Consider the following 19397-nt stretch of genomic DNA (forward strand, 5'->3'; position numbering starts at 1 on the left):
GGTTGCAAAGGAATCTCTGCTCCAGTGACTGGAGCATCTCCTTCCCCTTTTTTCACTGACCTTTGTGTCTGCATAGTTGTTTCTTTCACTTTTTTCTTGCTTCTCTCTCTCAGCTGCTGCGCAGCATGTTTTACACTTTCTTAAATATGTTATCAACAAGGTGTCACCTGTGTCCCTGATGGGCTCAGCTTTGAGCAGCGGTGGGTCTGTTCTGGAGCCAGCTGGAACTGGCTCTGTCTAATACAGGGGCAGCTTCTGGTGTCTTCTCACAAAGGCCACCCCTGCAGCCCCACTGCTGCCAAAACCTGGTCATGTAAACTAGATGCAGTAGGGAATGTTCCTGTCTCTTGCAGTGGATCTGTCTGCAGCCTTGGCCTGAGGCCCCTTAAGCAAACTGACCTAACAGCCTTTTTTCTTCTGAATCCTGTGTACACACTGGCTTCAGCAATTTGCACAGTATGAGCTTAGTCCCAGCCTAATACATACAGACCACAGTAGCTCTGCTGAATAGCCTGTACACCCTCTTGTGGGTTGTGCTTACTGGCCTCTAAGAGTTTATTGCAATCAAATACAAATACCTTTGTAAGAGGAATCAGCGGTTCTTGACTGATTGTGGTTTATGCTGAGAGGCATGAAGATGTGAAAACTTGAATGTCATGTAGCCCTTGTTGCTTTCTGGGGAATAGAGAGAGTGAGCAAGTCAGTGGTTTTAATATTATATTTCTAACCCTCCTGGAAGGGACAGCTGATGCACAAGATGCTTTTCTGCACTCTTTGCTGGGATGCTGAGTGTCCCTTCCCTTATCCTGGTTTCTGTTTTGATCCTGCATGCAGGTGTTTGGAGCACACCTGATGGGGTGCCCTGTGTGGGAGGAGGCCATGAACTGCTCTGGGCCAGTCACAGATGGTTTCAGATGGCTCCAAATTGGTGGAAAAACTCACTGCCCACCAAAACTGGAGACAGGCAGGGGACCCTGAGGCAGCTCTGCACAGACATGCTTAGGAAAGGGCGTTAGTCATTGGGGCAGAAGACACCAGAGTACACCTGTGAAGAGGCACAAAAGGAGATGCAAAAGGACACATGTGAGGGCACATAGGAGAAGGCACAAGAATGAGATGTGAGAGGAGGCACAGGAGGACACACAAAAGGGGAACACATGAGGAGAAATGTGAGGAGACATTTCTGGAGAGACAAAATAGAGAAGATATGGAGAGCAATCTTGTTGTGGACCTGGCTGCAGATGCACTCATGGAAGGAGGAAGTACAGCTCTGAGACAGCTGGGACTGTGGGCAACCCATGCTGGGACAGGGACACCCCCGAGGGACTACGGCTGTGGATGACCTATGCTGAAATGGGGACACTCCTGAGGGACTGTGACGCATGGGTGAGCCACACTGGAGCTGAGAGAAGTAATAAGTGAGAAGGAGGGGAGGAGAAAAGTGAGAAAGAAGGATCAGCAGAAGAAACCATTATGCACTGACATTGACCTCCCGCACTGCCTATCACCTCGACAATGAGATTGGGAAGGACTGAGATAAATGTGGTGAAAATAAGGCCAGGAGAGACTAAGAATGGGGAGGAAGGGTGTTGGACTGAATTTGAACCTGGGGAAGGGGCACGAAATATGTTGTTTGTTTAATTGTTACGTCTTCTTTGTTTCTTAATACCTGAATTGGTAAGGAAAAGATTATGTTAGTTAGCAATAAATTAGCTGAAATTCCCTGGGTTGAGACTGTTTTGCCTGCAATAGCAGATCAGAGTGTCAAGGTTTACCAAAGTACGTGATGTGCTTCCTGTATCCTGTTACATAAAAGGACAGCCCTGTTCTGTATTTTCTCTGGGGGACCAACCTTTTGCAGTTTTTCTCCTTTCCAATTCATAAGAACACAAGACTCATGAGTATTAGTATGTAATATAGCAGTTACTTGTTTGTCTTTGTTTGTCATTTAATCTTTCAATTTTTACTGATAGTGCTGTGCTTAGCTTAATTAAATGTTTCCTAGAAGGATCTCACTGCTGAAAGAGCCTACAGTTAGAAAAGGCCACATGCTGCTTCTACCATGACTACAGAAGGTCCTCCATTGTGTCACCAGAGAAGAGGAGGGCTTGAGGGTATCTGACACACCACAAAAAGAAAAGGATACCCTGGAGCAGTGTGCAGCTGCAGTGTTGTCAAGAGTGTTAAGGTAAGTCCAAAGCTCCTTTTGAACCCAGAAACATGGTAAGGATTCCTTCTGCTCATTTCCAGCTACACATTAACTCCTACTGAAGCAGCTACTCATATCCCTACTTCTTCAAGTTTGCTTTTCAGCTTGTAGAATTTATCAAGGCTAGATGTGACTTCGATCTCATTCGTGCTATACCATAATTGTCAGAAAAGTATTTTGAATGATGAAAGGCTGTTTGGATCTCTGGAAGAAGATCACTGCTCTTTATTTCAGAATAAAGTCTTCCCAAATAACTGCTGAAATCACACTGAGGTGTTCAAAACACTTTTTGGCTCAATTTTTTTTTTTATAAAATACTAACATTAGTATGGGAACTACATAGGGTGTATTTTAAATTACTTGTTAACTTCCTGATAGTGGTTGTGAGTTCAAGCTATTGTGTCAGCGGATAAAACTTAGATCAAATGGCAAGACTTCTTTATTCTTTCCTTTCAAAAGGGAATATCTCAGTGCTCATTCTTCTGTAAAGAAATAACATTCTCCTGTGGCTGGGAGATGATTTGGTAGAGCACCACATTAGCAGAATTCATCCTGACCAGCTGTGGTGGGGCTTAACAAAAGGCAAGTCATTTGCAGAGTAGCTGTGCAGCATTTTTGGTACTCAGCTCACGGTTTGGAAGGACCTCTTTAAAATAATGTGCAGGCTGACTTTTGCCTCCTGCATCATAAAATTTTGTGGTTTGTTTCTTCCCTGTGATCAAATACGCTGGGGATCAAATGTCCCGCTTTCACTCTAAACACGTTCCTACAGCTCTGAACTTATTACAAGGTGGACAATTGACTGAAAAAGACTATTACCAAAAAATCTTGCATAAAAATATAGTCTGTGTTGCAAATATTATTTCTTAGTTTCTTAGAAATGTTCTTGTGTTAATATACTATGTCAGGTAAAACATCCTGAGTGTCAGTTTATTTGACCTCTCTAAATAAGTGGGGGAATCAGATGAAAAATGTTTTACAGTCTAGTATTTGAGTTTAGCGTCATCTTCTCTTACTCTATCCTTCCAAGTGTTGCAGCCTTCTTCTGAATAATTGAAGGCTCAAATAGTTTGTGTAACTGGAGATATCGCTGGGCCTCAGCCTCACTGCAGCACTCAGACAGCAACGCTTGCCGTGAAATTCTCTTACAAGTGAGATACACAAATTACTCTCTAAGTAGTGGAGTTCATGAGAAGTTCACAATTTATATGTGCTGTGGGAAGGGGGATGTTGATTGTTGGTTTATGTTAGTTATAAACAATTTCTGAGGTCTTGTAAATGAAATGTATTTGAGAAATCAGTTTTATTGTTACTGAGAAAAACACTATCCTCATTATCAGTCTGCAAATCATTGCAGAAAAGTAGCCTGGCAAAATTGGCTGAATGAACTTATCCAATTAACCCCAGAATATTTTATTCCTTCGTTGTACTCTGCTATTGCATCTGACAGTTTTTCTGCTCCTCTGATCTAATTAAGGATTTTTGGCAAGCATCACAGTGTTATAAATTTTGAAATTGTGAACCAAACCTGGCTCATAGCACTTGCTTCAAATCAAGAGGAGAGCTGAACCTTCATTTACTTCTTGAACTGACAGATGAGTTTTCTTAAGAAATGTTGACTTCTGTTTAGCTTGTATAAAAATATATATTTATTTATGTATACACAAATATATATTTATTTTTCCATGATCATGCTATAAATGTCTGTTTCTTCCTCAGAGTTTATTTTTTCTGTGTTTATTAATGGGGAAAACACTTTATAATGAAAATAAAAACAACTGGCAGATCTGGCTTTCAAATTCGTATGTGTCAGAACATGACACTTCAGTCTTCCACTTGGCAAACTGGGAGTTTATGACTGGGCTGTGTGAAGCCAAATAATTTTTCTGGATGGCGGGCATGAGAAGTGCAGTGTTCATTCCTTCTCTGAGAAAATCAGGTGGAAATTAAACTTTTAACCTGTTCTGGACTGCTTTGCTACTCTTATCTGGTGTTTGCAAGTTCAGTGGTATCACAGTTCTAGAGATTTACCTATGATATGAGCTTCTAACTTCCTCTATGCTTTCTAGAAAGAAATCTTAAACCTGCATGCTAGATTGTGCCCCAAATGCTGGCAGATCCTCTGGCTGCTCCTTCTACAGCCCCGTTCCTTCTTTGACTCCTATAACTCATCCAGAAACAGTTGGAAGAGAGTGAGGTATTGCTTAAAACACCTTCTGAGGTGAGGTGGATCCCTGCCCACCCCCAGCTGCAAACCCCATGCAGGCTTCCAGGCTGATGGCAGAAGGAGCCTTATGCCTCTGCTCAGGAGTGCAGGTCTGACCCAGTGCTGTAGGCAGCTTTCTCTGGTGCCTCTTGGCCCCACACAACTCCTTCACCTGCCAGAGCCCTCCCTGGGACTGAAGAGCTTAGCTGACATCAGGCAGATGAGTTCTAGAAAGCCCTGACTTCATGTGTTTCCCAGTTCTATGGGGACTTTGAGCAGGTAAGCTAGAAGCATCTGCACAGCTGTGATAGAGATATATAGCCAGGTCTTTAACATGTGTGCTGGCCCCAGCTGCTGTCTGAGACTAGCTAGCATCCAGCAGGTCTTTGATGGCTGGCTTTGGCTTTGGCAGAAAACCGAGCTCCTTATCTTCTTTTTATCCTGAAATTCATTTGAGGCAGAAACCATTATTTTGTGTGATACAGCACCAACACATTGTTAAGGTTTATCAAACACTGATGTTATTCTTCTGTAAGTATTTACCTGTCACTGTGTTCTAGAAATATATTAGCAAGCTACTCAGCAAAGCTGTTAGTAATGGCTATTGTGTAATAATGACTATGAGTATGTTTAGGTTACTTCTCCACTTCCCTGGTTTTAGTTAATAGGTAGAATCTTGAGTTAGTCTACCTTCATGTCTGGCTGTACAAATCAATGGCTATAAAATATTTGACCACAGATTACAGTTATGTGAAAAACATCCCCCCTGCTGTTTTCCTGGATCCCACAGAGGCAAGGCTGATCTGCTGTGCGACATTTAGGAAAGCAGCTGGCATCTAAGCCATGGAGTTGGGCAGTCCCTAGTATTAGCCCAGAGCCTCTGCAAGTGGTTTTAGAGACATCTTTCACTAAATAAAAGTCTTTGATCTTTGTAGTAAGTATATTTAATAAGCTCCCAGTTCTCAGTGAAAATGCATCCATTATTTTGACACAAAGAGGAGACTTCCCTAAGAGACTCAGTGGAATACATGCATTTGTCAATCCCCCTAAAACAACAAAGACGTTGGTGAAAAGTCATATCTCCTGCCACAAGGGGAAGTCACAAAGAAGAGGACATATATTTTTTAAAGTAATTGCCACAGAACTCTGTTACTGGTGGTGTAAATGAGAATGGATTGTGTTATGTTGTCAGCAGTATGGAGGAGAACTTCCACAAATTTTCAGAGTGATACCAGCTTCTAACTAGTTGTGACCTCAGAGAAAAACTCCAGAAGTTTGCCACCAAGAAAGATAAACACTATTAATAGACATATTCAAAAGCACTTAGTATTGCTTTAACACTAGTATCTCATGAGGCTTATTGGAATTTTACCCATTATTTCAGTGGAAGAAGGTTAGGGCCAACAGCAAATACTAAAAGAATGTAATTATAAGCTAATTTTCTGGAAGACATTATTTCTAAACAAGAAATGAAGATGACTTCAAGCACATCTGCACAAGCTGGTTTTTCTAATCGGTATATTCTTTTAGAAGACTATTTCTTTTTTAAAAATAATCCACTCAGTGATAAGGAGCCACTTACTTTTTAATACCTGTGTTTTCTTAAATTTCTCCAATTATCTGAACAAGCAAAACAAAATTCATTTTAGGTCTGAGATGTTCTCATTGTTGGTATAAAAATACATCTCAAGTTTAGTGCTTCTTGGAATATCCACACCTGTAATCAGTATTTGAAGTGTCCCATCTTAGTGCTTAGAAAACAATTTATATCTATGAAAAGATAATCAGATATTCAATTTGAAGTAGAAAAATAGAGGACAGGTTAGTTTATGGCAACCTTTTCTCCATCTGCTTTCATCCGAAGTTTGCTAGACCTACTAGTGAACTTTCCTACATTTTATAAATCATTGCTAACTTAAAAACTGCAGATTCTCTGCTGTGACACCTTCAGTTATGGTTAGAAGTAAGAGTTACAATTTATCTTTATGAAGTGATTGTTTAAAGTGGGGAGGAGAAGGTTTCCTCACAAGTTGGATGTTGAAAGACTGCACTCTGCAGCAGCTATTTCATTATAAATGCAAAGGCTAGGGGTAGACTAGCAGAATTCATTGGACTTTACTGATCTACATGGAGCAAGACTGAACTCACGACAATGATACAGTTTGAATAACAACATACTTTGTTCTCCTCATCAATCAGAACAATTGTCAGAGTCAGGCAGAAGAGCTGTGTATTGGTGAAAAGCAAAATACAGTATTGAGACTGAATGGGAGGAGTGGCTCATTTGGCAGAGGGTTGTGCTGCCACCCAGAGGGACCTTGACAGGCAAAGTCCTGCACCTGGGGCAGAAAAACCCCAGGCACTGATATATGCTGTTGGCCACACAGCTGGAAAGCAGCTTGGCATAAAATGACATAGGGGTGGGTCTTGGTGGATACCAAGTTGAACCTGGGCCAGCAGTGTGCCCTTGCAGCAAAGAAGGCAAATGGTATCCTTAGCTGCATAAGACAAAATATTGTCAGAAGGTCAAGGGAGGTGAATCTTCCCCTCCACTTAGCACTGATGAGGCTACACCTGGAGTACTTTGTCCAGTTCTGGGCTCCTCAGTACAAGATGGATATGGACATACTGGAGAGAGTCCAATGAAGGGCCACAAAGATGATTAAGGGACTGGAGCATCTCTCCTATGAGGAAACATTGAGACAACTGGGACTGTTCAGCCTGGAGAAGAGAAAGCTCAGGACAATGTTCTTAAGGGGAGGGTGCAAAGAGGATGGAGCCAGGCTCTTTTCAGTGGTGCCCAGTGACAGGACCAGAGGCAGCGGGCACCAGCTGAAACACGGGAGGTTCTGTCTGAACATCAGGAAACACTTTTTTACTGTGAGGGTGAAGGAACACTGGCACAGGTTGCCCAGGGAGGTTGTGGACTCTTTGTCCTTGAAGATATTCAAAAGCCATCTAGACATGGTCCTGGGTGACTGGCTCTAGGTGGCCCTGCTTGAGCGGGGGGATGGGACCAGGTGACCTCCAGAGGTCCCTTCCAACCTCAACCATTCTGTGATTCTGTGAAGATGATGGTGAAGGATTTCACACAAGATATGTCAGCCATGTACTGGGCTCAAGAATTTGGGAAGTGGCTGTGGAAAGCCTCAGTCATCCTACACATGTAACAACCATGCTACATTAGACCCAGCACTTGGGGCAGACTGACAATGTAGGATATTTCAAAGCAGCTGTGTCATGACTTCAGACCTATACCCTAAACACAATGGGAGACGTTATAGTGAGAACAAGCTACTCCTTTTTACTTGACTGGAAGATATCATACATACCCAGTGCTTCTGCATGTATGAGGTCTAGTCCTGCATCACATGCAGAGGTAGGATTAATCTCTGCTAACTTCAATCACCTCTACACAAAGCACCAGCTTTAAGCTAGACATCAAGGATCCCCCTGTAACTGACAGATGGAGATAAACTCCCCCCAGAAAGCCCTTGATCTGTCCGCAGAAGAGTGTTGGAGGCCAGTAGGATACATGGGTCTCTGGTAGTGACTATCATATTAGACATTTAAGGCAAGTAAACTAGATCATACTCTCAAAGTCTCCAGCCAGGAATGTTTGTCCCTTACTTCTCAAGTGGGCCAGTACAGCTGTGTCTTTGGCAGCCCTGCATTACTGATTAGTTCAGTGCAGTACTGCTTATCATTTTAAGACACATGTTTAAAAAGTCTTCTCTAGGTATGTCACTGTTTTTTGGAAACTTTCTTTCCAAACAGAACTCATGATCATGGAGCAAAACATTTATAGCTGGATAAATACACAAACTGTTCAGTTTAAAGCTGTGTAAATCATCTTGGCTTCAGTTAAGTTTATTCCATCTGCTTTTATCATCTGTTGTTACAATAATTTATAACTCCCTCATAATATTAAAATGTCAGTGAATCAAAAAAAGAAACACATCTATGGACCTCCAGTAGCTAACGGTATTGCATTCAGCAAGTGAACCAAGTCATATAATTAATCATATTTCATCATCATAGATGCTTGTAATTGTGTAATTAATGTGTATTTGCATAATCACATAATGAGATCTTTATGATTCATGCTTTATGATAATCTCGATGCACAAATTTCTATCTCAGAATTGTAACCACTTGCAAAGCTGTTATTGTCTTTATTTTTTTTCTCATTGAAGAAATATGAAGATCCAATGAACGATCTGGTCTTGTTATCTCAGGCCTCTTCTGTGACTTATCCACAGTTCCTTACAAAGAAGTTTCTCATGACAAAAAATTATTAAATATTAGAGTGGACAAATCTATTATTTAAATTAGGAAACATAATGTAATTTCACAGGGTTTCCCAATTTTTATTAAGCAATTTATCTGTTTTTAGACTTTTTCAATAACTGAAGAGCGGTTTTTCTTTGTAGATCAAGTTTATGGGAAAGGAATGTATGTATTTTGAATCTACAGACTTCTGTCCTGCTTGGTAAAAATGATTTTTCATTAACATACTGAGAGCTTTTTATTGAATTTAACATTCAATTCACAGTGCTTAATTACATCTCATTCCAGACAAGATGAGCCAATCTGGGCAGCTGGGTGATATTCAGATAAATGTAACCACCTTAAAACATCTTTTTTTCCAAGATATTATTTGTCAGGATTCAACTGAAAAAATGTGTTTTTAAAGCAGTGTTTAGAAAAGACAAAACATGCTCAGTTTTTAGAGATACTTTATACAGCTGTAAACATTTGTATTTATAAATAATCCAAGTTGCTAAGTAGACTAAAAAAACCTGGTATAAATCACTATTATGATTACTACTTTATTCCTCAACAACTTAGACCAAGCAAAGATCTATAGAGACTTGTGTGGTGACTGTGAATGACAACCATGCAATCAGGAGCAGTAAAGATGACAGTATCTCTATGCATTTACAAAGGTTGACATTATATATTAATGACAAACCTCTTCTAAATTGCAAAGGAATGTAAACGAAGTCAGAGCTGGACCTGGATGTTAACACCTGCCTCTGTGCTTGGCTCCCATGCCCATACGCTTCAGAGGGAGATTTATTATGGCAGCCAGGAACCACACAGATTGGCCCTGTAACCTTACAGCTTTAAACATCAATTTCATTCTCTCCTGCTCTACTTTTGAAGGTTTTTTGAGTTTCGTTTCAAACACTGTTCAGAGTTTTTTGTTTCATTGCACTCAGAGGCTTCATTTTCAACCTGATACATGGTCCAGGCCAGTGGTTTTTATACCCCTTGTTTGCTGAGACCATGGCACAAAGCAGAGGACAGCATCTTTTGAGAGGGGGATGCAGATTGCCAGTGTGACAGCGATGGGGTGTCCCTACCCTTAGCTGTGCATAACATCAAAAAGAACCAAACCCAAGGAGCTTCAAAAGCTGCAACAGTGATTTGAATGGTTTATATTCCAGTTGCAAGGTATTAAAGCTCTTTTGCTCATTCATAATGCATATTTTGCTTCTCTTCACAAGGGCATTGTCCAAATAGAATTCACATTTTAAACGTCTCCCTGAGTATAGCTAACATAGTAAAGGATAATTAAAAGAACTGCAAAATCTGATTTTCCCAAACCTCCTATACACTGCTCAATTATTACTCACATTTGATTTCAGTCCTGCCAGCTACTGCAGTCAGATTATCTTTTGTTTACTCTGTCACTCCATCCTGACTCTCTGTCATTTGTGCAGTATTTCAGAGGTAAATTACAAAATGTATTTCTGCTCATTAAGGTCCTGAAAAGCCTCTCCTCTCAAAATGAGTGGAATGATACCAGCTGACATCAGGAGCAGCTGGTACAGATCCTAACTTTGATCAAGCCAAAACCTTAATTACGGGGTTAGGCAAAAATTCTAATGGTGACATTTTGACTCACTTTTTATTTTTATTACAATGTTATGCTACATAGCTAAAAAATTTACTTTGGAAAAAACTGTGTGACCATTATTAAAAACAGAACAAGATGGGAAAACTTTGAGAAGGCAATGCTCAAATTTATTTGCGAATATAGTGGAGAAATTTACATGCCAAACCATTTTTTCTTTTTTTTCTGTTTCACAGATGTACTCTTTCAGTCTTTTTTTTTTTTTTTTTTTTTTCTCCTCTTTTATCTCCAGGCTGTTAGTGGGTCACTTTCTAGCAAAATAAGAAAACACCAGACATAAAATTCTTCAGTGAAAAGTCAGATGACTGAACCACCAAAGATTCTGGGGACTTAACACACAAATCTGTCAAGACCTGTACTCACAGCCTAGCAAAGATTCATCTTTCTTTGGCACCTTTCTTGATAAGCTACCAGACCTACATGTATTTAACCCTGACACAGTCACAGCTGGAAGCCCATTTTACACACAGTGAAATTAGTCAAGCAATAACTCTGCCAAAACTCGAAAAGCCTCAGGCTCAGATGGGTACGGCCCTGATTTTTGTATAACAGCCAGCCTTCTTCTCATGACACCATGCAATCCTCAAACTCCTGCTCCTTCAGTTCCATCTCTCATAATATCTTTTATCTAAGGCAAAGCAATACAGATTTTCTAGCAAATATTAATATCTAGCATTTCTCATGTATAGATGTGAAAGCAATTTATAAAGTAGATAAGTATCATCCTTCTTTACTCTGTGATAAATCTGGGGGCAGCCAGCATCATGAGCTTGTAAAGAAATTAAGCTGCCCATGGGAGAGAGGTAAGTCATATTATAGATTAACAACAGGTTAACAGGTAAGAAACAAAGCAGGAATAAAATGATTGGGTTTTTCAATGAAAGAAAACCATAGATCACAGGGATCTTTGCTGTGTCTGTTCAGAACACACAGAAATGAAAAAGGATGGAGAACAAGGAGACTAATGATGATGCCAAATTATTCAGTGTAATAAAAATGAAAGTTGATTGCAAAGAGCTGGGGAGAAATGTCATGATACCAAGCAGGCAATAGAATGACAGATTAAATTCTATGTAATAAATGTGAAGTGATGCACAAGGGGAAAAACAGTTCAAGACAATGGGTTCTAAACTACCTATTTCCATTCAGGAAAGAGAATTTTTGGTTATAATAATAGATCTTTTCAAACATCAGGACAATTCTCAATAGTGGACAAAAAACCAATGCATATTGTAGTAATTACCGGGAAAGAAATAGAAAACAAAGCAGAAAAATAATTCTTATGCCATTAATTCATATTGTGAATACATTTTGAAATGTGGTGTAGAACTGGTCCTCTTTGTCTCAAACGGGACTTAGTAGTACTAGAAAAAGTTCAGAGAAGATAAAGAAGGTCAAAGATTTGGAGCATTTCTGTATGAGCAATGAAACTAATTAGGGAGCTGTGATAGGAATCCACAACATTACAAATTACATGGGTAAGTGGAGAAGGAGCAGTTGCTCATTGCTTCTTGTTATCTCAAAGAAATGGCAGAATCAAATGAAATTGAGAGATGATATGTTCAAAATAATCAACAGGAGGCATTTTTTTCACACTGCTGCTATTTAAACTGTGTAGCTCCCTGCCCCAAGATGTGGTAACACAGAGTGGACTTGACAAATTCATGGAAGAAACATCCATCAACAGCTATTAAGAACAAAGATACCATGTCTGACTTGGAAGTCCCTTACTTACAGGTCACTGGAACCTGGGAAGGTGTCATGGCACTTTTTCTTGCTGTTACTGTCTGTTACTACTGGCTGTTTTCAGAGAAAGGGCAGATAGACTTTTAGTTTATTCTAATGAACTGTCCTTCAAAGCCTTATGTTTCCCAGAAGGGCAATGGTTTAGAACAACAAGCGAAAACTTCTCTGTGGAATTCAGGACTGGCAATGCAAACCTTCATACTGCCTCTTGCAGCTAGGTGGGAGATACACTTTTTCTGAAGATACTGATATGCATCTGAGCTGTCAGGTTCTGCAAAGGGTGGCTTGTACACCCTGCTGTGTCTTAATTTTTAATTTTTAGAAAACCAGCGTTAGAGATTATATGGCTTTGCTCAGTCAAACAGCAGAAAACCTTATGGGTAAGAAGTAAAATCAGTTCCCTTGACCAAAGACAAAAGGCTAATTCTGTAGTTATTTAGTCCTAGAACTCCATCCCCTCCAAAAAAACCCCAACAAAAACAAAATAGGAAAAAAACCCACAAACCCAAAACAATGGCCAAAAGCAGTTGTAGACTATACCTTGTGATGCATTTCTTTTTTAGCTGCTCTGGAGCACTGGCGAACAAGCAGCTGCAATGTATTCCCCATTTGCCCTCCCTGACATGGTGGCTTACCCTTCTCCTCAGTTTCCTGAAACTAAAGCTCCTCTAAATGGAGTCTCCTAAAGTTGGATTTATCTTCCAACTTCATTTTTTGTAATGACTTTATTCACTAGCTTTGATAATGCTTTGTTTTCTTATAACTCTTCCTAACATATGGCGAGGAGATCTTACAAGTCCTTTCATTCTTTTGTTCTTTGGAGTTGGGTTTCTTTCTCCAGCCCTCTTTTTATGTAAACAAAGCTTCTACTGGCAGACTGTAGAAGTGATGATGTACAAATCTTTATTTGTACTTCAAGCATTCGAGGTTGTTCTGTAGGAGAACATGACAGTGTCTTCAAGACTGTTGTAACAGGGTGTGTATCACATAAGAAGAATTCACTGTATGGATATCTTACCAAAACCAGAGCTGATAGTTGGCAATTAGTTCTTCAAGAATCACATTAAAATACTAATAATACAATTAACAGGTCTGACAATCCCCCTGCTGCCTCTATATTTGGTTAATTTTAACCATTTTAACCATTCTTACAGGACTCCACTTAAAAATGAAGAAATGAAGGCATAGAAAATGAAATTAGCTGGCCTGGTTGTGCCAGAGACACAGGCTCTAATTATCCTGTTTTCTGGTACTTTTTCAGGATTCTATTCTGGGTGAAGCTTGCATCTTATTCCCAGTTTTACAAGGTTTTATTTTCCATTAAAAATCAAAACACAAACCCCCTTTTTTCTTCTGTAATGGTAGATGCCAAATCAACCTGGGTGTAACTTCAGCCATTTGTGTCCACAAGAAGGTGCTGATGATGGTAAAATACCTGATTTATGTCAGGGTTTGAGTACTTCACTATTCAAATGACCTAAACTTTGAAATTATTATGGGGCAAAATGACCTCAGCAATTAATGGTACCTAGAATGACTGCAGGCACAATGAAGGAAAGGATACTGAAATTTTGGCTGTGAAAACACAGCTTATTCTAAATTTGTCTTCAGGGGAATCTGTTTTCTCTCTTTTTTTCTCTCTATTTTTAACCCTTTTATGGTTTTCTAGGCATTTTACCTTTACTGTAAGCACTTCTTTCAGCTGTTCCCACATCCAAGCCCTCAATGCCAAGATCAAGATCTGTTCTTACATTCTAGATCTTTGGAGTATATTCAAGGCCCTCAATAATCTCTACATCATTATTTTGTCTAGTCTACTTCTTAGGGCTTCCAGAAATGCCTCACTCTAATAAGTAGTTTAGTGTCTCACACTAGGAAAAATGCTGTGTAAAAAGGATTTTTCAGGATTACCTCCTTCAATCAGAAAGTTCTTAATCTATGGAATGTGTCCAGCTGCTTTAGGAAGCAGCAAATACATTTCTGATGCAATATACTGTAGTCATTGTTAAAACAAAAAAGAGGAATTACAGCATAACTGAAAACATATGAAAATACTAGAATTTCCTCTACCACTTTAAAATTGTATTCACTCTTTTCATTGCACTGTGTTGCAAGGATACATATTCCTTTTGCTGATAGATAAAAGCCTTTTATATTTTCCTTGGGTGTAATGCAGACTGCACATCAGATGAGTGAGATAGGAGAGAATCATCAGTTACTGCAAATAAAGAGATTTATGGAATGGTTTTGAAAAAATTAAACTGTCAGACTATTTCTAATTAAGAGAACAGATCCCCTAAGTACTGCCTGATAATGTTAGTCAACTTTACCAGTTGCAGCAACAACACCTAAAATGTTTCAGAGGTAATTTGTTGTATAGTCACTTAATATACAAGGTACCACAGCCGGTAACATCATCTTCTTTCCCTCCTTAGATCACTGTGGTCTAGGCTTCAGTGTTAAACCACTGGAGTTAAACAAGTGTCAGAGAAAGAGAGCAAAATAAGATTTGTTGAATTAGACTTTGGACACAATCATGACCAAACAGGGAGATGAAGGGATATTCAGACTGAACTTTCAAACTGCATGCAGGATTTTAGCCAAACAACATCCTTTAAAGATGACACAAATCACAGAACTTAAATCATGCAAAGCTCTCTGAGGGCTAGATTCAAGCCTGTGCCAAAGTCCACCCACCTGAGGAACATAAAGGGACCTTGAAGCAGCCTTTAATGTGCAGCAGAGGATTGCCCTAGAATGGAGAAATCTGCAGCTGGCATAAAACTGATGTTGCTATCTCTTCATCAGTCCCTCTGGCCCACAACATATAAGAAGCATGTCAAGGACAAAAGGGGGAGCAGCCATAATATATTGTGCACTGCAGAGCCTCGCCAGCGTAATGGGAATTTTGGATACCAGGCACTAAAGAAGCACAGACGGGTGTTATGATGGAAGTTCTCTCCTTCCCCATATTTCTCCCCTTTAAGAAATACCTCCGCTTCCAAAACAGTCCCAGCCACTTGCTGGGGAGAACTACTTTAAGGGTTTGCAGAAGGAGAAGGAGCATCACTGAAAATCTCAAAGGTTAAATAACAGAGGTTTATAGCCATTAAAAAACAACAACTTGTAACCTTGTGGAGATCTTTCAGTATATAAAAGTCAGAATCATTTTTGTTTCTGCTATGGCTGTTACCCAGTTGATCATTCGGACAAATTAACGAGTCTACTGCTAGCTAAAACAGAGGTTTCTAGCAAAGTGAGTTTGGCTGCTGCTGGCCCAGTGGTGGGGGTCAGGATGGGCTGGGTAATTTTGCTCTGGGTAGAGTCAATTGGGAGTTCAGTCTTCATTCCTCTGAGAGTGCACAGAGGTCAAACAGCAGTGCTGAAGGCCTTGGTTTATTAACACTCTCATGTCTCCTGGCAAGAAAGGCTGGATTCAGATCAAGTGTGAGTCTCTGATTGTATTTCTGTCAAATTAACCGTAACACACCACGGTGTTTATGTCAGCTGGTTGCATAAAGATGGATGATGCCTGATATGGCATGAAATGAGATATATTTGGATAAAAGATATTTTCCCACCATGAATCCCTGGGTTAAAGCTATCTTTCAAAAATTTTTAAACTCATTTTAAGTGGGAGAAGGTGATTTTGTCACTTTCACTCAGGTGACTGTGTGTAGTCTGTGTGGGCAGGCACCCTAAAACTAGACATACTATCTCTAGGAACCACAGGGTATAATCAGAGCTGACTGATGGCACCTTAAATAAAAGATCTCTTCCCATCATACATGCATCTCAGTATATATGATAACATTAACCTTCCATCAGCAGCAAAGACAATGAAAACATCATCCTTTTGCTCCTTGATATCTGAACACTACTTACAAGCCACTCCACTCCCTCAATTATGCCAGTACAACCACCTAAGTATAGCTGTGTATCCATGTTCACTGAAATATAGAAAAATCTCTAACTTCTCACTGATGCAGCACAAACAACAGCATCATCATCTAAAGGAGGGAGCAAAATCTGCATGAGAATAGGAATAGTTAACCAGGCCAGGCAAGAGTGAAAATGCCTTAGGCTAGTTTAGCCACTAAATAAACCATATTTTTTAACTATTCCCTGAGGCAAGAAAGTGCAGTAAAGCTTACCTTGTCTCAGAGCCCTTTAAAAATCACCATGCTGTTTTCAAGACATTGGAAAAATTTGGTAGGTGAGTAGCCAGAATCACAGATTCTGATGACCCAGTTATATTGTTTTAGTGTACAGCGACACCGAGGTACATGAAGGTAGTACACGCAGGCGCTGCTACTGGAGGGCTTTTTGGTTACACAGAGTAGAGAAGATAAACAAATAGAACTGTAGATTCACAAATCTGGAAGTAAATAATAAGCCTAGGGAAAAGTTTGATTTGCTTAGTCTGAGAATTCTTCTGTGTTTTCCTCAAGGATCTAGCCCTACTTCTGTTAATAATTTAGATGGAAGCCAGAGTAGAGTACAATATTTTAGTAACAATTATTGTGATAAACCTAACAAGGGCTTCACTTCACCTAATGTCAGCTGTAAGGCATTACATTCCTAGTTGAAGCTGGTTATCAAGATTCCTTCTTCATGCAGCAGAGAGAGAAAGGCACATCTAACATATGAGTCATCCCATCCTGAGACACTTGACAGGAAAAGAGGTAGGATGAATAACCTTTCGAGATCTCTCATCTCTTCATTGACTGTAGAGAGAGGCTAGAGTTATAGCTTAGACTAAGATGTAAATGTTGAACAAATTGCTTAGACTAACTTATAAATGGTATAAGTTAGGAAAGATAAATCCTACTCTTCATACTTTCCCTTTGTCTTCTTTTTGTCATACAATAATTTCGTTTTGTCCCTTTTCAGCACAAATTCTTTAAATCAGAGCACTGAAACTCATTAATGATGGATGGCTGTAGCTACAGCTGTATCTGCACTGCACAAATATGCATGCAGCACATTCAACTCCTCAGAGCCCTTTCCAGAGCATGCTCCAGTTCTGAACCAGGAGGATGGGTCCTGGAGGCTCTGGTGAGAAGGGAAAAGACCTGGGAACAGACTGTGGCTGACATTTGCAATATGTATTTTAATTCAAATGAAAGTTCTGAAAGGTGTTATTCAGAAGCTAAAGACAGCACTTAATGAGTTTGCCTGCTCAGTGTGCAGGTCATCAGTGTACATAATTTCTCTTTCCGCTATACACAGTCACAGGTCTGTAGCTCCTTCAGTCGTGCCACACTGACCAGTGCTAACACATTGTCACTGAAACCATTTTCACTGAGAACACCTCATTAGACCAGTTAATTTCTCATAAAAATTGCTTTCTGATGGACATTTGTGTGGTGGCCCTCAATTTATTGCTTTTGAGTAGATTCTTTAAAATTTGGAGGAGGAAGTATTTTCTTTTGACTTTTAAGTTTATTTTTATTTTACAAGTAGCTTCTTGTATTTCTTGAGTTTGGTTTTTTTTTTGCGAAAAATGGTTTGGTAAACACAGTATCTTTTGAGTTCAGAAAATGTTTTCAAGAAATGGAAACAGAAAGAAGAAAGAAACCTCCTTTTTTGTGAATTGCTATGAAAAATGGGGGAAGATTTCTATTTAAGCCAGTTTTAAGGTCTACAATTAATAAAAAGAACAGAAAAAGTGATTGTGAGATATTTTTAGATTAAGGCTACTAAAATACCATAAAATATCCCCCTTTTCAACAAGTCCTTTCCAATGATGTATAAAAAATAGTAAATTTTACTTATTATGATCATTATCACATAAGGTAATTTATATATTGGCTACAAAAAAAAGGTAAATACTTACATTTCCAGCTAAGTAAATGGAGGGAAATTCATTCTGCTACTGCCAGCAGAGCACTTTCTAGATAATTGGAGCTCTGCTACCCTTCTCAAGATAACAAGCACCAAGTGAGAAAGAATGTTCCATAAATTTAGAAAAAATATGAAAGTATGGTGATTTCTTTAGAAATTTGAATAAATAACACTTTTGGAATGTGTACACCAGAGATCTCACCTCTGCTGTAATATATAACAGAACAAGGTTATAATTTTTTTTGTTTCTTTCTTCAGCACTGTGACAACTTTTGTTCCCCCTTGATGTCAACTGAAACTCACTTCAGATTCCATTAGAAAATCAATACTGTTAGTGAATTGAATCAAAAGAGTCATAATTCCAGTATTTTTCCTCTCCAATGAATACATCAATGACAAATTCTTTCTGTCCAGCACATGTGGGAGATAAAAATTAAAAAGCAGAGCTGCACGCTGATACATGGATAGACTGAACACATGTATTGAGCTGTTTCTACTAGCTCTTAGCTATTCCACTGCTATCAGATTTCACTCAGTGCAGATGAGGTGCAGGGCAGTTTTATCATATTACACAAGTGCAGATGTGGAGTGACTCCAAATTCGTGGTTTTCTATCACATTTATAGAGTGCCCATTGCTGCAATAGCGAAGCACAGACAGCAGAATTTTAATGCATTTAATGAAACATGGAAATCAATAGCAAGAACTTCAGTGAGAATATTTTTCTGACAACAGATTTCTCAGATTCCTGGGATGTGTAATGTGGTTTGCACTTCTAATGGCTTCTTTTGGAAAGTTAAGAGTTACTGAACACATTATGTTCCCAGTCTTACCACACTGAAATTATTTCCAAAATGTCATTGATTCTCATCTGTTATGCTTAATTGGAAGTTCTGAAGTAATTTTCTTCTTCTGTCCCCCAGTACGTATTAAGAAAACACAGTTATTTGCATGATAAAGTACAATATGCAATTAAATTTGACTAGTTTAAAGAATTAGTGTAGTTTTAATGTAAATTCAAAGAGCCCTTGCTATGTTGCCTACAATTGCAGAAGACTAGAAAATTTATTTGCAGAGGCATTTAATTAATTCTGTTCCTGGAGGCTAATTCTGCTCTCAGCACTTGGTTACGATTGCCCATCTAGCAACATTGGACAAAAGCATATACTTTCTAATTTGCAAAAATCTGATCCTTTCCTAGGTTGAAAGTTGGCTCTGATTTCATAATAACCTGGTGCAACCCAGAGCACAAATGGCAAGAGACCACTATTTGCACAGGAGAATTGATATTAGTTACAAGCTGCAGCCAGGGCTGAACTCCAGCCTGGACAAGACCTTAACAGAGTATGTTGACTAGGCTAAAGCTTCTGCATATGCCTAGAAACTCTTCCTACTTATTTAACCCTAACTTCCCTCAAAGGCCTCTTACCCCTGTATGACACTCTTTGCCCTGTACTCCCTGAAATC

Source organism: Strix aluco, chromosome 1 (assembly GCF_031877795.1).
Source record: "Strix aluco isolate bStrAlu1 chromosome 1, bStrAlu1.hap1, whole genome shotgun sequence".
In the NCBI taxonomy this organism is placed as follows: Eukaryota; Metazoa; Chordata; class Aves; order Strigiformes; family Strigidae; genus Strix; species Strix aluco.